The sequence below is a fragment of the Chiloscyllium plagiosum genome, chromosome 35 (genome assembly GCF_004010195.1).
Source record: "Chiloscyllium plagiosum isolate BGI_BamShark_2017 chromosome 35, ASM401019v2, whole genome shotgun sequence".
NCBI classification, from domain to species: domain Eukaryota; kingdom Metazoa; phylum Chordata; class Chondrichthyes; order Orectolobiformes; family Hemiscylliidae; genus Chiloscyllium; species Chiloscyllium plagiosum.
In genome coordinates, this window is record NC_057744.1 from 8472478 (window position 1) to 8491119 (window position 18642).

An 18642-nucleotide genomic window follows, 5' to 3' on the forward strand; every position below is an offset into this window, starting at 1 on the left:
TGATCTGCATGTACTGCTCCCCAACAAAGCTTTTCATTGTACTTAGGTATACATGACTACAACAAATCAAATCAAATCAAATGAAGCCAACATGGACTGCCCAGAGAACACTTAAGAGTCAACTGCAATGTAATGGATCTGGAGACAGATGTAGATCAGACCAGGTAAGGAAGGCAGATTTCATTCCCTAAAGGACATTAGTGAACCAGGTGGGTTTTTTTTTAACAACAACCAACAGTAGTTGTATGGTTGATATTGCTTAACTTGTTATTCCTTTTTTAAAAGCTAAATTCAGATTTCATCACTGCTACATTGGGAATTGAATCCATTCCCCAGAACATTAGTCCTGGATTGTCCAGCGATATGCACCACGACGTATTCTAGACGGGAGCTAAAGGAATTAAAATTCAACTAATAAACTTAAAAATAAAATGCTTAATTATCATCATCATGAAACTACTGGGTGGTTGCAAAAAAATCTCCTTCACTAATGAATGTTGTCCATCATCCTTTGGCAGTGCAGTGACTCAGTGGTTAGCACTGCTGCCTCACAGCAGCAGGGACCTGGGTTCGATTCCACCCTCAGACAACTATCTGTCTGGAGTCTGCACATTCTCCCTGTGTCTGCGTGGATTTCCTCCCACAGTCTAAACATGTGCAGGCTTATGTGGATTGGATGAGATGCTCTTGAGAGTTGATATGCACCTAATGAGCTGAATGGCCTGCTTCCACACTGTATGGATTCAACAATTCATTCTTACCTGTTCGACATGTGATTCTGGGCCCATTACAATGTGACTGACTCTTTCTAGTCCCTGCACTCTAAAATGGCCCAGCAAGGTAGCCATATACCAAACCGCTACAAAAATAAAATGGACTGCACCAGTTCAAGAAGGCAGCGCATTACCACCTTTGCAAGGGAATGAAGGATGGTACACACTCCAAGAACAAATAAGCAGCACACCATTTTCTAACTCTCTCCATGAAAAGGCTATAGGAGCAGAATCCTTGAATATTTTTAAGGCAGAGGTGGATCGATTCTTGGAAAGGAAGGGAGTGATCAGGACCAGAAGGAAAATGGCTCGATGTTACAATTAGATCAGCCAGGATCCACTTAGATAGTGAAGCAATCCTGAAAGGACACATGGCCTATTCCAGTCCTTTGTTGTATGTTTGCATATCCTAATAATCATCTGAATGAATATCAATGTTTATATTAAAGCCTAGTCACATTTTTTATCTGATTGCACTCTAATTAGGGAAAAGATTTCTCACTGTGTGACAAGTCCAGAGATACTGCTTAATAGCCTTGTGCAGAGTATTAACACTGGCATGGACAAGTTCAGCGGAATGGCTGTTCCTGTATTGTACATTGTAATAATTTATGTTAAAGGTCCGAATTAAATGCGAGTTGTTGCTAAAAATAGGCGGATGTTAGTTGATTGTGCAATAGTATCGTACAACTCACAAAAGTTTTGCAAAATATAGGAATATGTCTGTTTTGACTCAGCAGCTTCCTCCTCCCTGAGCTATAAGGTTGTTAAGTCACACTTCAAAGACCTACATAAATAATCAATTGTTATCATCTTGGAGCTGTACTGAGGGACAGCTGCACTTTTAGGAGTGTTTTTTCTCAAAGAGATATTAAGTTGAAGTCCTGATTGCTCTTTTAGGCAGAGCTAAAAGATCCTGCAGCACTAATCAAAAAAAATAACTCAGGAGTTTTTCCAATATCCCTGAACAAACACCGAAAACATTATCTGATCAATTATTTCATTGCAGTTTGTGTGAACTTGCTGCACATAAATTGGTTGATACATTTCATAATTTTCAACAGCATCTACAATTCAAAACAATTCCTTTATTTATTAAAACAGGATGTGGCCATTCTTTATTTCCCATTCTTTATGAATTGCCATGGAAAAGGTGGTCATGCACAGCCTTCTTGAAACGCTGCAGTCTATGTGGTGCAGTGTTTTTAAATATTAATTCACAAGATTTGGGTGTTGCTGGCTGGTCCAGCATTTATTGCACATCCCTTGTTGCTTTTGTGGTTCATGCAAAGTGCTGTTAGGGTTAGCTTTTCTGGAATTTGACCAAGCAACAATGACAATATTAGCAAAATAACTCCGAGCTGCCTGTTGGAAGGAGAAAATGAGGGCTACAGATACTGGAGAGTCAGAGTCAAAAGGGGTGGCTTATGCCCGAAACATCGACTCTCCTGCTCCTCAGATGCTGCCTGACCTGCTGTGCTTTTCCAGTGCCTCCCTTTTCGATTCTGAGCTTCCTGTTGTCTGTCTCTTCAACACATCACCATGTTCTCTGGCCAACATCTCTGTCTTGGGCTTGTTACAGTGCTGCAGTGAGGCTCAGTGCAAACTGCAAGAAAAGCATCTCATTTTCAGCTTGGGGACCCTGCAGCCTTTTGGACTCAATATCAAGTTCAATAATTTTAGGACCTAAACCCCTTCCTCCATGCCCTTAACCCAACCTTCACACACCAGGCTTTGCCATCACATGGGCTGCTATCACAGCCAACCCATTGTCAAAAATCACACAACACCAGGCATCTCCGAATCATAACCCATTGTCAGTTATTAATGGTCCCCATTAGCACCTGTTGACCTTTACCCATTTTTTTGTCTCGGAGAAAGTGAGGACTATAGATGCTGAAGACCAAAGTCGAAAGCGTGGCGCTGGGAAAGCACAGCCAGTCAGGCAGCATCCGAGAAGCAGGAGAATCGATGTTTCGGGCATAAGCCCTTTATCCTCGGATGCTTCCTGATCTGCTGTGCTTTTCCAGCAGCACACTCTCGACACTATTCCTTTGTCTATCAACTGTTGTTCTCTTTCTCTGGATTTCATCCCACCTATCGGTTACTCCTCCACCCTCCCCATCTTTAATATTTATATCAACCTTTTCCTAGCTATGGTCAGTTCTGATGAAGGGTCACTGGACCCAAAACATTAACTGTGCTTGCTCTCCACAGATGTTGCCAGAACTGCTGAGTTTTCCCAGCAATTTCTGCTTTTGTTTCTGATTTTTGATTAGTCTTTCCAAGTCAGGCTAGAATCATAGAATCCCTACAGTGTGGAAGCAAGCCATTCAGCTTATTGACTCCATGCCAAAATTCCACACTGACCCAACCCCCTACCTTATCCCCATAACCCTATACCCCCATGGCTAATCCACCTAGCCTGCACATCCCTGGACACTATGAGCAATATCCCATGGCCAATTCACCTAATCTGCATTTCTTTGGACTGTGGAAGGAAACTAGAGCACCCGGAGGAAATCGATGCAGGCACGGGAAGAATGTGCAAACTCCACACAGACAGTCGTCCAAGGCTGGAATCGAATCCAGGTCCCTGCCGCTGTGAGGCAGCAGTGCTCACCACTGTGCTGCCCCACATTTAGGATGGGGAGACTTGAATAGGAACTTGCCAGAGTTGAGTGGACTCCAAATTGAGCATTTGTGAGGAGGTTGGTATGTGGGTGCCACTTGATAGCACTCTAGATGACACATTCTATTTCTTTGTTGATGATCGAGTGGAGACTAATAGAGTGGTGATTATTTGTGTTTGATTTGGCCAGTTCTTTCTGCAGCAATTTTCCACCTTGTCCAATGACTGTATAGAAATGTAGAATGTCCTGAGGTTATGAGGCTGCTATTTAAATGCAAGTTTTCCTTCCATCACTGAAATGCTACAACATGCACCACCAGGGCTGTCTGATTTTTAACTAGATAATAGCCTTTAGTCACCTTAAAGACCATTCTGCTCATTCCAAAATAACTTCAGGTTCCTTTTATATCATAAGATTCTAATTTTAAAACTTTGGAGATGGTGTTTCCATGCAGTTGCTGCCCTTGTCCAACTTGATGTTAAGATAATGTTGTTAAAGAAGCTTTATGACACCAGGTTATAGTCCAACAGGTTTATTTGGAATCACAAGCTTTCAGAGCACTGAAAACTTCACCTGACGAGGGAGCAGCATTCTGAAAGCATATGATTTTAAATAAAGCTGTTGGACTATAACGGGGTGTTGTGTGACTTCTGACTTTGTCCACCCCACTCCAACACTGGCATCTCCACATCAAAGAAGCTTTAACTAATTACTGTAGTGCACCTTGTAGATAGTACACACTATAGTCACAATGCACTCCGGGGCAAGAAGTCAATGTTTAAAGTGCTGGGTAGACAGCTAAGTGGGCTATTTTGCCCTGGATGTCTCCCTGAGTGTTGTTTGAGCTGCAGTGGTTTGAGCTGGGTAAGAGAGGGAGCTTTGAGAGATGGTATGAAAGATTGAAGGTGCAAAGAAGAGAGATCAGCTTCAAACCTATCAAATGAGCCTTAGCTAACTGCAAGATAAGAAAACCTGACTTTACTGAGGTTATGAATTATTACCAAATAAATATGATATCTCTCACTCAAGGCTGCATATGTGTAGGAGCTCTGTATGGGGAAAATTGTAGCGGATGCTTTGTAATGAAGATTGGATGGAATTTTCCCTGGCTCTGAATGAACAGGAAATGTGAGAGAATCATGTCAGTAGTAATGATTTGGAGATGCCTGTGTTGGACTGGGTGTACAAAGTTAAAAATCATATGAAAGCTAGTGCTTCTAATTAAACCTGTTGGACTAATACCTGGTGTTGTGATTTTTAACTTTACATCAGTAGTTGAATGAGCCTTCTCTCAATATTGGGAACAACAAATCATATTTTCTAAGTAAAGTTCCTTGACGTTGAGAAAAGATTCTCACTAGTGAGCAGTGAGGCACCTATTAATGAGGATTTTTGGTCATTGTCACCCACATTACTACTTGAATCTCACCTGATTAATATGTAAATTGCCATGCTACCACCTGCCAGAAAGAAACTGGGCCAAAAGTTACCAACGCAAAAAACTGAGTTGGTACTTGACAACTCCAGCTCATTGCTTTCTCCTCCAGCTTAAAATAATATTTCAGGGCGTGCTGTATGGGTGCAGTTGCACACGTCCCACATTCACAGACCGTAGTCTCTAACCCACGGATCATCATGCACATCTCCAGTTCTTCTTTGGTATGCTTCTGCTTTTCAAAGATACACTTTAGTACAGACTGGTTATTATCATTGGGATGCTCATCTTGTCTGACAGATGGCCACCCAGCTCAAACTGCATCTGAATTACATTCGCTATATTTTTCATTTAGTATAAAGGACTGTTATTATGAACTTGTTATTCTTTTATCTTTCTAATTTATTACATAATTTTTCAGTTTTGAAGGTATGTAATGCTGGACTTTTTATTTCTTTGTATTTCTGTGTTTTTCTCCTAAGAATTTGTCCTCAAGAATCTGTACCTGGGTAATTTTGTACCTAAGATGGTGCCACAAGTGGTGATTTGTAAACTTTTCACTGCAATCATGTGAGTACATGTGACAATAAAGCATTTCATAGTTTCTTTGCTCACTCCCCTACTTCTCACTCACTCAGCACTTTCTGGATGCTCACAGTATCACTGCTTTGCCTTCATGTGCTTTGTCCCCACAGTCAGAACTTTAAGGCTCCTGGAACCACAGTATTGCCTTGCAGTTTGGCACAGACACAGAGCCACAGGTACTTTGTCAGCAGTCATCAGTCAAGTGGGTGGACGTATTAATGTACGACATAATGATATGTCAATCACACTCCTACACCATGTGTCAGCAGCTTATGCAGCAGAAACAATGAAATGTGCAAATGACCATGTCTCAAAGCCGACGGGGAGTGCTGCTCAGTCAAGTCCAGGAAGATTCTCAGGGTGAGCCAGTACAGTCATTCAAGGATAGGCTCTGATGTCAGTCCATCGGTTTGGACACAGACAAAAGTCTGGTCAGAGTGATCACAGTCAGGGAATGCATAGCTCTGCAGTTTGAGAAATAGATCATTGTGAGTTGATCCAGGGGATTACGGGAAGGTGGTTGAGGAGCTGTACAGGTCTCAGTCAGGATAGAAGCAAATTACTGCGAATGCTGGAATCTGAAACCAAAGGAGAAAATGCTGGAAAATCTGAGCAGGTCTGGCAGCATCTGTGAGGAGAGAAAGGAGCTAACATTTCGAGTCTAACTGACCCTTTGTCAGCTCTTTTCTCTCCTTACAGATGCTGCCAGACCTGCTCAGATTTTGCAGCATGTTCTCTTTAGGTCTCAGTCAGGGTTCTGGTCACTCATCGCCTGGGGCTATCCAGCTTAGGTTGCTCAAGAGAGTGGGCCATGGTCAGTCCTGGGAAAGGTCTGAACACTAACTGTCAAGGTACTTGGTTATCATTGGAGGCAGCGCTGCCAGAAGGAGGCTGGGGAGCTTAAATTGTGGGGGTTTGAGGTGAAGGGGATCACAAAGTGGGGGGCAACTCAATATATAAGGTGAGGGAAGGTGAGACATTGGAGCATGGGAGAGAAATGTGCTTGGATGGGGTGAGGAGGAAAGGGGGTCATTGATGTTAAAAAAGCACCCTGGCTTCTATGGGGAGATAGTGCTGCCCTTGATCCTGCATGCTCACTTGATTTGCCCGGCCGGGGGGTGGGAGTTAAAGTAGGCAGATTCAGATTGACAGGTTCTGTCAAAGAAGCCTCTGGGGTTGACAGCGTTCACAATTAAAAAGTTAGATTGCTAGATAGAAAATCTCATTTAGTTGAGAAAGCTTCTTAACTAAAAGCTCTGAAGATCAACCATGATCTTCATGATAAGACTGCCAAAACCTTGTGACCCCTGACTGTAACAAACAAAATTGCGTTTTGACCTAGACAATAAGCTGGGGTGTAGTAATGTTCTAATAAAAGAACTGATATACCAAGGAAGTGATCAAGGACTCAACAAAGAACTGGGGATCAAAAGGAAATCAAGAGGATGTCAGTCACAAAATGAAAGGTTGTCATCATTTCTAGCTGTTTTAGATAGTCTTACTTTAAATTAGTGGATCAGGATCATGTCTCACCCTCAATCAAAGCATTAAAAAAAAACCCCACTGCCTTTATACAAGAGGTGCCTTACATTTAAACACAAACCAACAGATTTGCAACAAAAACTCCCGTGGATCAGGATCATGTCTCACCCTCAATCAAAGCATTAAAAAAAAAACCCCACTGCCTTTATACAAGAGGTGCCTTACATTTAAACACAAACCAACAGATCTGCAACAAAAACTCCCCTTTAAATCCATGGAAATTTCTCAGCTCTGTCTGCCATTTAAACTAATTGGATATCTGGTTGTGGTTATACAAAGGGACGATTTAATAAACTTCAACAGCAATGACTGATATGGGCCATCTTCCAAATGACACAAAAATCCCAAAGAATTATGATAATTTTGTATATTTTACAGGGGTTTATCTTAAATGTTTGTTTTCACATCTATATGTTACATCGGACAAATGTTAGATTAAGTTACATTGGTGGAAGGGCTGTTTGAACGTACCTTGACCTGCTCAAATACTTTTACACCTTTTTTCAATGTGAAATTCAGTTCTCTTCTTAAACAAACAGAGAACACCATAAAGACTCAGGAGATCTTGCAGCATCTGTTTCAAATCCCATATGAATCTTCTTCATTTCTGAAAAACCATACCAGACTTGAAACATTAACTCTGTTTATCTCTCCACAGATGCTGCCAGACCTGCTGAGATTCTCTAGCATTCTGTGTTTGTTTCAGAATTGCACCATCTGCAGTATTTTGCCTTGGTTCTCTTCTTCTTCGGCTCTCTGGTTACTCACAGAACCAAAGGGTTCTGTTAACTATGGGTAAGGTGCAGAGGCAGATCTTGAATCTGGATCAACTGGAATGGAGATTAAACACTGTACGATTGGCATTAATCAGTTCCACCCATAGCTGACTAACCAACCGAGTAAACACACCTCTGTCCCTACCATCCTCCCCCCACAAAAAGGCACAGTATTAGCATATTATTGAAATACTGCATTTGGATGTTGGAGAGGATTTTAAAAACAAAGTTTGCTCCTTGCTGCCATTCACCCAAACTACAAACACTAAAAATGCAGACAGAAAATAAAGGAAAACCATTTACTTACATTGTATTGGAAATGCTAAATACACGCTTAGATATAGAATAAAGCACACGTTATTCCGCCACATCAACATTCCTTAAATAACAGTCAGAGAAAAGCATTCTTTAGAGCAGTAAGACATCATTTCTGTTCCCCACAACAGTCACCCTCTTAGTTGAGATTGGCAAATAATTTCAAATTATAGTTGATTGCTCACAATGGAGACACACCTTAGTGTGAATGCACTGAAATTGCCAATGGCCATTTCATGAAATAGTTTTGCAGCCAACTCTACAGGAGAAGCTTTATTGTGGTTATTATGTGTTAAATAGCAAGTGTGAGGCTCCCTGCATTAGCCAAACTTTCAAAATAGGTCCCCTGAGCTTTAGTTTAATCCTCAGAAGGATTAAAATGGATGATGACATTGTCCATCAAAGGACTGAAATAACAAAGGTTAGGTACAGCAAAAGAGATAATATAAAAGTTGTCAGTTCAGAGTTAAAATGGATAATACCGTACATACTTGTATAATAGTCAAATTGTTTAGACTTTTTTAAGGTTAAATTTATGGGGTCAACTATTACATGGATACTACTTTTGAGGAGCTGAAAATCATGCTACAGTCCAAAACATTGTATCATTAGTGGGTGCTCAACTGATCTCTAAACGAATAAAGGGAAAAAACACAACAAATTATGGTAATTACCAGATAAAGACAACAGAAACAAAAATACATGATAACTTGGAGCCTTCCTTCTGCTCATCTCTGATTACAAACTGGTGAAACTGTAATATCTTATCTTCTAGTTCAACAGGCAGTTTTTGTGTAATCTTAGTTCTCTGCCGATGTATTAAATTGTCACCTGACTCCGGTCAGATGCGTCTTAAACTTTTGTGTCAAATTGGTGTGAATTGTACATCAAATTGTACTTCAAAAACACATTCATTTCTTCATTATAATGTTTATGTACAGGAGAATACCTTGACTCACAAATGTTGATGTGCTATCTGAGAAGAATTGTGTCAACATTTACACAAGATATATGGAAAATTCCAGATTTTTGGCCAAAAATAGGGGGCCGACTTTTACGTGAAATCAACTTTTACTTGAGTATATACGGTAATTACAAATTGGACGATTAACTTCTCCAAGTTTATTTGTTGACTGTGGTTTTGCATCCCTAATTAATGCATAACGACTTTGCACATACTGACATGCACCTAAATGCATTTAGGACAACACCTTCTTGATTGGATTGTCTTTTGCCACAGTAACAACCAGTCACTGACATGTGATCTACCTGATATTTGATAATAATGAATACTGTGCCCTCTACTGTTTGCCATGTTGGATATTGAATACTTCTGTTACATAACTGAAGAATCTGAACTAAGCAGGTAGGTAATCAGAAAATGGTGTATACCCATTTGTATTTCATTGGAAAGATTAACTGCTGATAACTTCCAAATTTGATAATAAAACAGAATCATGACAGTACACACTGTAGTATGCTTTTGGAGAATAGCTACTTTGTACATCATAATCAAATAAATGAACGGGTGAATAATCTCAGAATAACGTAACATAAGATAAATTACAAACATTGAATAAAGTCTACCAGTTTAATAGACACAGTTGATGAAGGAAAAAATTCAATAACTCCCATTCTTTTCTCCCAGAGTGAATGCATACACCTCATGGATTCCTTCCTCTCCATATAATTGCGGTCATGGCTGAGAAATTCTCAGTGTCCTTGCATTTCTCCACTCTGGTCTATCCAAATATAACCAACAGTTTGCCAGCAATATTTTAAAACTTGTTCATGGATGTTGTTGGCTAGGCAAGCATTTATTACTCACCCCTAGTTTCACTTGGGAAGGTAGTGCTCAGCTACCTTCCTGAACTGCTGCAGGTAGACCCACAATTCCATTAGGAAGGGGATTCCAGAATGTCTGAAGCAGCAACATATGAAGAAGCAGCGATGTTGTTTCAAGTCGGGATAGTGTGTGGTTTGGGCAGGAACTTGCAAATGGCAGCATTCCCATGTATCTGCCTCTCTTCTCCTCCTGGGTGGTGGAGATTGCAGATTGGCAAAGTGCTGATAATGGAATGTTGGTGATGGTTCCTGCAATATCAACCTTTAGATAGAGCCACCCTAGAATATGCTGCTTTGTCAAAGCAGCTTTGACAAAGGATCAGTTAGACTCGAAATGTCAGCTCTTTTCTCTCCTTACAGATGCTACCACACTTGCTGAGATTTTCCAGCATTTTCTCTTTTGGTTCCTGCCCACTTCCATCTCCGTAACATTACCCACTTTTGACACACCCCTGACCCCTCTGACTTGAAAGTTCTATTCACAATTCTGGTACCTCCAAACTCAACTGTTGTAATTGTTGCAGATGTACTCTCGCCTAAAATGAGCTTCCTCTCTTAAAGCAGAGAGTTGTATTATACTCTGTCCAGCATCCCACTCACCCAGATTGATCTAAGTTACTTTTTTGATTCCCAACATATTGAATTTAGAAACATAAGGCCGAAATTTCCACTTCTTTAAACAGCCGGACCAATGGCAAAAGGTTTGGGAAAGTATGATGAGAATCCCACTAAGGAGTGGACACTACTTTATTTCTATGTATTTGTATCTGATTATTAGCTAATCTCACATAATATCAATGTAATTGTCATTTTTTCCTTTTTCTCCAGTAAGTTAGACAATGCGAGTTCCTGGTGTAATGGTTAGAATGGAGCAGCTACTTATTTTCATTCATTCACAGGATGAGGGTATCGCTGGCTGGGCTGACCTACATTGCCAATCCTTAATTACCCTGATGGTAGTTATTATTATGGAGTCATATATAGGCCAGACCAGGTAAGGATAGCAGTTTTATTCCCTCCTTAGTGTACCAGATGGGTTTTCTGACAATTGGCAATGGTTTTATGGTCAACATTTGACTCTTAATTCCAGATTTCTATTGGATTTCTAGTCCACCATCTGCCATGGTGGGATTTTGAACCTGGGTCCCCAGATGATACCTGGTTGTCTGGAATAACAATCTATTTATAGTACCGCTCAGCCATCGCCTCCCCCTTGCTAATTGCTTTTCTTCCACTTCATTGAAACCCAGCAAGCTCCATGGACACCACCATTTACCTTCCTTTGCCAAACTGGATATTGCTACCTTACCACATCATTCTGGCAACTGACTCACAAACCACTTTCAGGACCACAGTTTGAACTTCAGGGACACATGCACCTCACATCCTCAGGCAGATCGTGTTGCTGACAGGGGACATGCACATCTCATGTATTGGATGCATCTTAAGACTCCTAGCTCACTTTCTTAGTGCTCACTCACTTTCTGCTCATGTACTGTACTCGCAACTGTGACAGGCTGCCATCCTGTCTGACTTGCATTTCTTTTTAAATTAGAGGGAGAGGGTACAGCACTGGGCTATGTCAGTGTCACAGCTACAGCAAGTGCCAGCAATTTCAACCAAATGGCCATTTCTGAAAGTCAAAGGTGATCAATCTTTAGTGGGGTGAATGGGGTCTCTGGTCATTCAGGGGGTGGTACCACACTGACTGAAGGGAATTGTCCAATCTCAGCGCAGGAGTTGACCAAAGGTTTTCAGGCATTTGGTCTAACTAGAGTCTGTGGCCACTGGAAGTCTAATGTGACCTGCTAGCATCAAAGGTAGGTCAGTCATAGAATCCACTACAATGTGGAAACAGATCGTTCAGCCTATTGAGTCCACACTGACCCTCTGAAGAGCCTATCAAGGCAACACAGACCCACATCCCTTAACCTATAATCTTGCATTTCCTATGATTAATCCACATAGCCTGCACATCCCTGGACAATTTAGAATGGCCAATCCACCTTAGCTGCACATCTTTGGACTGTGTGAGGAAACCTGAACACCCAAAGGATATCCACACAGACACAGGGAGAATGTGCAAACTCCACACAGACAGTCATCCGAGGTTGGAATCAAACCTGGGACCCTGGTGCTGTTAGGTAGCAATGCAAACCACTGATCCATCATTTCGCCCCAGTCAGGAGGCTGAGGAGACAATCTTGGGGAGGGCTATTCTCCATCCCCAGGGCAGGCCACAGTCAGTCCTGTGCGGTTTGATAATGAATTGTCAGGGAGCCTATCAGAGCTAGTCTGTAGAATAATTGGGAAATTCAAGCTTATGATTGGAGTTCATTAATCTGAGTCACTGAGGGAATGATTAAAGTGAAAGGGGGTAATTCAAGATGAAAGGATGGGGTCTTAAGACCACAGGAAGAGATGGGAAGATTTCACAAGTCAGAATCACTTTGATCTTTGCATGAAGAGAGCATAAAGCCAACAGGAATATGACAATTTGCAAAGCCATGGGTTCAGTGGATAAACGGGGGACATTAATACTAATAGAAAGAGGCTGAGCAGTCATTGGGGTGTATCAGAAAAGGTTGGGGAAGGTAATTGTTTTCAGACAAATGTGACTATGACGGATGGGGATGACGATGATGGGATTGCTACTTGTCTCAGACAGACTCTGCATTAGTGAGGACACGGAGCTCAGATCTTTTCATGATCACATTGAGATCAACTGTGCAATAGTAAGACATGCAAGCGTGGGGGCAGTATGTAGCTGTTTCATGTTTGGAATGGAGTATAGTTTAGGTTAGATTAGATTAGATTTCTTTGTACATGAACCCTGCATATGTTCACCATGCATTCATTGACTCTCTAATGCCACTCATCTGCCATCCAATTGGATTGAAAAGTCATTCAGTGTGGCATTGAAAAATAATTCTTTTTGCAAGAGTTAAGAATAAAAATGATGGTCTCAGGCAACCATGACCGTTACACAGTTTGCATTGATTAGCTGCCTGGTCATGTCAGGTCTGCAAATCCAAGCAACTTTAAAAGTCTCACCCGGGTTTGTCAGTTCTGCATCACTTTTGGTACCTGAAATGTGAAGTCAACTGCCACATTCTCACCACTGTAAGCGTGTAACCGTATGGTCTGTGATAGAGTCATAGAGTCATACAGAGAAGAAACAGGCCCTTTGGTCCAACTAGTCCATGGCGATCATGTTCCCAAACTAAACTAGTTCCACTTGCCTGTGCTTGGTTGTGAAACTTTAAAGGGTTCAGGAAAGATTTATGAGGATGTTGCTGGTGTTGGAGGGTTTGAGCTACAGGGAGAGGCTGAATAGGCTGGGGCTGTTTTCCCTGGAGCATCGGAGGCTGAGGGGTGGCCTGATAGAGGTTTATAAAATCATGAGGGGCATGGATAGGGTAAATAGACAAAGTCTTTTCCCTGGGGTCGGGGAGTCCAGAACTAGAGGGCATAGGTTGAACTGAGAGGGGAAAGATATAAAAGAGACCTGAAGAGCAGCATTTTCATGCAGAGGATGGCGCATATATGGAATGAGGTGTCAGAGGAAGTGGTGGAGACTGGTAAAATTACGACATTTAAAAGACATCTGGATGGCTATATAAATAGGAAGGGTTTAGAGGGATATGCGCCAAATGCTGGCAAATAGGACTAGATTTATATAGGATATCTGGGGGTTGGCATGGATGAGTTGGACTGAAGGGTCTGTTTCCATGCTGTTTATCTCTGTAACTCTATGACTCTATATCCCTCCAAACCTTTCTTACTCATTAACTTATCTAAATGTCTTTTAAATGTTGTAACTGAATCAATATTCATCACTTCTCCTGGAAGTTCATTCTGTACACGAACTACTCTCTGGGTAAACAAATTGCTTCTCACATTTTGTTTAAATGTTTCTTCTGTCACCTTAAAGAGCTGCCTTTTAGCTAACTGGCATTTCGACAGAATGGAAGGAGGATGGGCTATTTTCTTATCCATTGGACTTCTATTTCACAGAATGGAACACTTTATAACCGAATAGAATGAACTAGACACACCAACAGAAGTTGAAACATGTGTTGCTGGAAAAGCGCAGCAGGTCAGGCAGCATCCAAGGAGCAGAAGAATCGACATTTCGGGCATAAGCCCTTCTTCAGGAACAGAAGTTGGCAATTTTATTAGATGCAACACTAATCTATGAATATCATGCAATTGATTCATAATGGTTAAAAATCACACAATACCAGGTTATAGTCCAACAGATTTAATTGGAAGCACTAGCTTTCGGAGCGACGCTCCTTCATCAGGTGGTTGTGGAGGACACAATTGTAAGACACAGAAGTTATAGCAAAAGTTTCCAGTGTTTCCAAACAATCAAGGTATTTTTCAATGTATAATTTCAGTTACATCACACTATAAATGTTTGCTATAAATTCTGTGCCTTACAATTGTGTCCTCCACAACCACCTGATGAAGGAGCGTCGCTCCGAAAGCTAGTGCTTCCAATTAAATCTGTTGGACTATAACCTGGTGTTGTGTGATTTTTAACTTTGTACACCCCAGTCCAACACCGACATCTCCAATTCATCATGGTTGGTTGTTTCCATGTCAAGTAACCTTTCACCTTTATCCCAGCATTGACAAAGATTTGCAGTGTCACAAAAGGCTGAATCTTTCCAAACAATTAGTGATGGACTTGGAGGAGAATGGAATCTATTGTCACTTTTTTGTGTCATAGAGGTTTGAAGATGGTATTAAAAAAATGCCCTTTGGCCCATTGCGACCACATTAGTCAGGAAACAACTCTCTACTCTAATCCCATTTTACAGCATTTGGCCTATAGTCATACCTGCTATGGCTTTTCAAGCATTTGTCCAAATCCATAAGTGGTTTGATGGTTCCAGCCCCTACCACCTTGTTAGGCCGTGAGCTCTAAATACCCAGCACACTCTGAGTGAAGATGTTTCACTTCAGATTCTCTCTGAGCACCTTAAAATGGCTATTGCCCTCTCTTGTAAGGGCAAGGTTTGACTCTATCTAAGCCCCTCAGAGCTTTGTAGACCCCAATCAGATCCCTCCCTCAGTCACTTCTGCTCAAAGGAAAATAACACCAGCCTATCTAACCTCTCTTGACCCAAACAGCAGAACTTCACTCACACCCATTAATACCTATTCAATACTTTTTTCAAAATAATACTGTTTCAACAAGAGTATCGTGTGCATTGGAAATAGTTGATTGATCATTACCACCATGAGCAATAAACTGTAATTCAGGAATATGTGACTCAGTCAGTCATCGTCCAAAGAAAGATCGTCTTTACATAGAAACATAAAAAATGTCGATTTCACCATTCAATATGATCATTTTCCCATTTTCTCCCATACTCTTTAATCCCTGTAGCCCAAAGAGCTGTATCTAATTTCTTCTTGTAAACATTCAATGTTTTGGCCTCAACTGTGTGCTGTAGAATTCCACAGGTTCCCCACTCTCTGGGTGAAGCAATGTCTTCTCCTCTCAGCCATAAATGGCCTACCCTGTAGTCTTACACTGTGAGCCCCGCATCTGGATTCCTCAGTTACTGGGCACATGTTTCCTGTGCTTATTCTGTCTCATCATGTTAGAACCTTTTAGGTTTCTGTGAGTCCCTTCTCATTCTTCTAAACTTCAGCAAATGTAGTCCTAACTGATCCAGTCTCTCTTCATATATCAATCCTGCCATCCCAGGAATCAGTCTGGTAAATCTTTGTTGTACTGCCTCCTTCGCCAGAACATTCTTCCCTCAGTAAGAAAATCAAAAATGTACATAATACTCCAGGTGTGGTCTTTCCAGGGCTCTGTACAATTGCAACAAGACATCCCTGCTCTAAACTCGAATCCTTTCCCTGTGAAGGCCAACATATCAGCTACCTTCTGCATAACCTTCTGCACCTGCATGCTCACTCTCAGCGACTGGTGGATGAGGACAATCAAGTAACATTGAGCCTCCCTCATTCCTAATCTAATGGCATTTATATAATAGCTTCTCTTGCTGGCTTTGCACCAAAATAGATGGCATCACATTCATCCACATTAAGTGGCATCTGCCATGCTTTCACCCGTTCACTCAACTTGTCCAAATCACTCTGAAACATCTCTACATTCTTCTCATTGTATACTTTAACACTTATTATAGCACAATAAGGGGATGAGTCAGATCCAAAGATTATCACTTCCAGAAATCTGAAAGTGTATTAATCAACAGACCACATCTGTGATGTATTGGCTTCATACTGTGCATAAATTTGCATTGAGTATATACAGTTTCCTATGGCCATTGGGTGTAGAGGTGGTTAATGTAAATATTCCACATCTGCATCTGTCAGATTCTATCTGAGATAGAATCTAAAACAAACTGAGAGTGCCTTTCAAGAGAAGACTTGAAACGTTTTTGGGTGGGACCTTTTGCAAGAGGGATAATTCCTCTAATCATTCTGCTCAGGGGTTGTGTTTCTATCAACAGGATGCAAGTCACTTCAAGGACAAAATATTTAATCCACAAGGACAAAAATATAGAATGCAGCACACTAAATTTAAAAAAAAACAAAAGGCAAAAATATAAAACTGATTGGTTTTCTAGTCAGTTTGGATTAGTTGTTAAATTCATGTAGCAATTTGAACTTCTCAATGTGTTTCCCTGAAGGTCAATGTAGAAGGCTAATCCAGATGGTGAAGCAGACAAGGTAATATATTTACTCACATAGTACTTACTGTTTTTTTTCCAACACAAATACTGCTGTGTTGTTTGTCTGACTTTCATCAAAGCATTTACTTCATATTAGCGTCAAGAATGAGCACTGAAGTGATTGGAAAAAGGTCAACCAGGTGGATCTCATAAAATATGAGTTTCCTGATTGGGGGAGTTAACCTGGTCCAGTTAGGCAGCCCTGGCTGACAGATTTTAACAGGAGTGTCAGGTAGTCTACTCTCTCTGAGGGCCAGCTCAGAGCTAGATGGCTCAGTGTCATGTACTATGCACATGTGAATAAAGGACGATGTGGAGTTACCTTGCAGTGGTGACAAGAGGGGGATTAATGATGTGACCATACAAAACCGCCTATTAGCTGCACCCCAACTGGACTTGAAACAGGCAGGACAACTGGTTTTGTCATTAGAGAATGCAGCAGTATCAGTGATTGCAGAACCCATCTTTTACTAAAATTCAATCTGGACTTCAGTCTTTATGTTTATGTAAGACCTCAGCCAGGCTGAGAACCTATACTGAGGAAGTCCTACAGTTTAAGGGTATAACTTTGGTTCCAGTCTCTTATGAGAAGCAGCTGGTTCAGTGAACACTAATTATAATGAAAGGCTCGGGCCCAAGCTTGATGGGGCAGAATTTGTTGAGAAAGATCCAACTAGATAGGCTCAATATCTTTCCATTAAAAAAAAAACGGACTGAGTGATGAACTAACCAAATACCTGGAAGTTTTTCAGGAAGGTCTAGGGACTATCAAAGGGGCCAAGACCACCTTACATGTTGACCATGAGCCATGCCTCCCTGCAATTGCAACCAGATGAGGAGTCCCAGAAGTATGCTATAATGATACAATCAGTACCCAGAAAGGTTTGTACCAATATACAATTCTGCATCATCAGCCTGCGCCATTTTCCGGTGGATGATGTTGAACATTTTACAAGATCTACCCCAAGTGATAACTTACCTGGATGATATATTAATAACTGGGAAGACCAGTAAAGAGCATTTAGAGAACATGGATATAGCGCTTACATGTTTTTTCAAGGCGAGTGTACACCTAAGGAGGGAAAAGTGTGTGTTCCAGACACCCCATTTGACCTGTTTGGGCTAAATAATCAACAAGACTGTGTTATTCCTATTGAAAGATAAAGTGAAGGTGATCAAAGGTGCTCTGGCTCCCACATCTGTACCTGAGCTTAAGTCTTTCCTTGGGTCAGTGAATAATTATAGAAAATGCCTTTGTAACCCGATCTCCATCCTGGCACCCTTATATCTGTTATTGAAAAGGGTCAGCCTTGGAAGTGTTGAAAATTGTGATGCTGGAAAAGCGCAGCAGGCCAGGCTGCATCCGAGGAGCAGGAGAATCGACGTTTCAGGCATAAGCCCTTCTTCAGGAATGAGGCTGGTGTGCCAAGCGGGCTGGGGATCTTAGGTGGAAGATGAGGCGCTCTTCCTCCAGGCGTCATGTGGCCAGGGTCTGGCGATGGAGGAGACCAAGGACCTGCATTGGCTTGGCGGAGTGGGAGGGGGAGTTAGTGTCTGGTAGTGGAATTGTTCCTCCTGGGAGCAGATGCGGCAGAGGCGGAGGAATTGGGAATAGGTAGCTGTGGGAGTTGGGCACTAGATTACACCTCCTCCCACCCTGACCCCTGTAAAGATGCCATCACATATTCCCAATTCCTTCACCTCTGCCACATCTGCTCCCAGGAGGACCAATTCCACTACTGAACAGCTCAAATGGGGAGGTGTGGGCACATTCCACTACTGAACAGCTCAAATGGGGAGGTGTGGGCACAAGTTTTGCACTTCTTGAGGTTGCAGGGGAAGGTGCCGGGAGTGGAGGTTGGGTTGGTGGGGAGTGTGGACCTGATGAGGGAGTTGCAGAGGGAGTGGTCTCTCCGGAACACTGATAGAGGTGGGGAGGGAAATATATCCCTGGTGGTTGGGTCTGTTTGGAGGTGGCGGAAATAACGGAGGATGATACGATGTATCCGGAGGTTG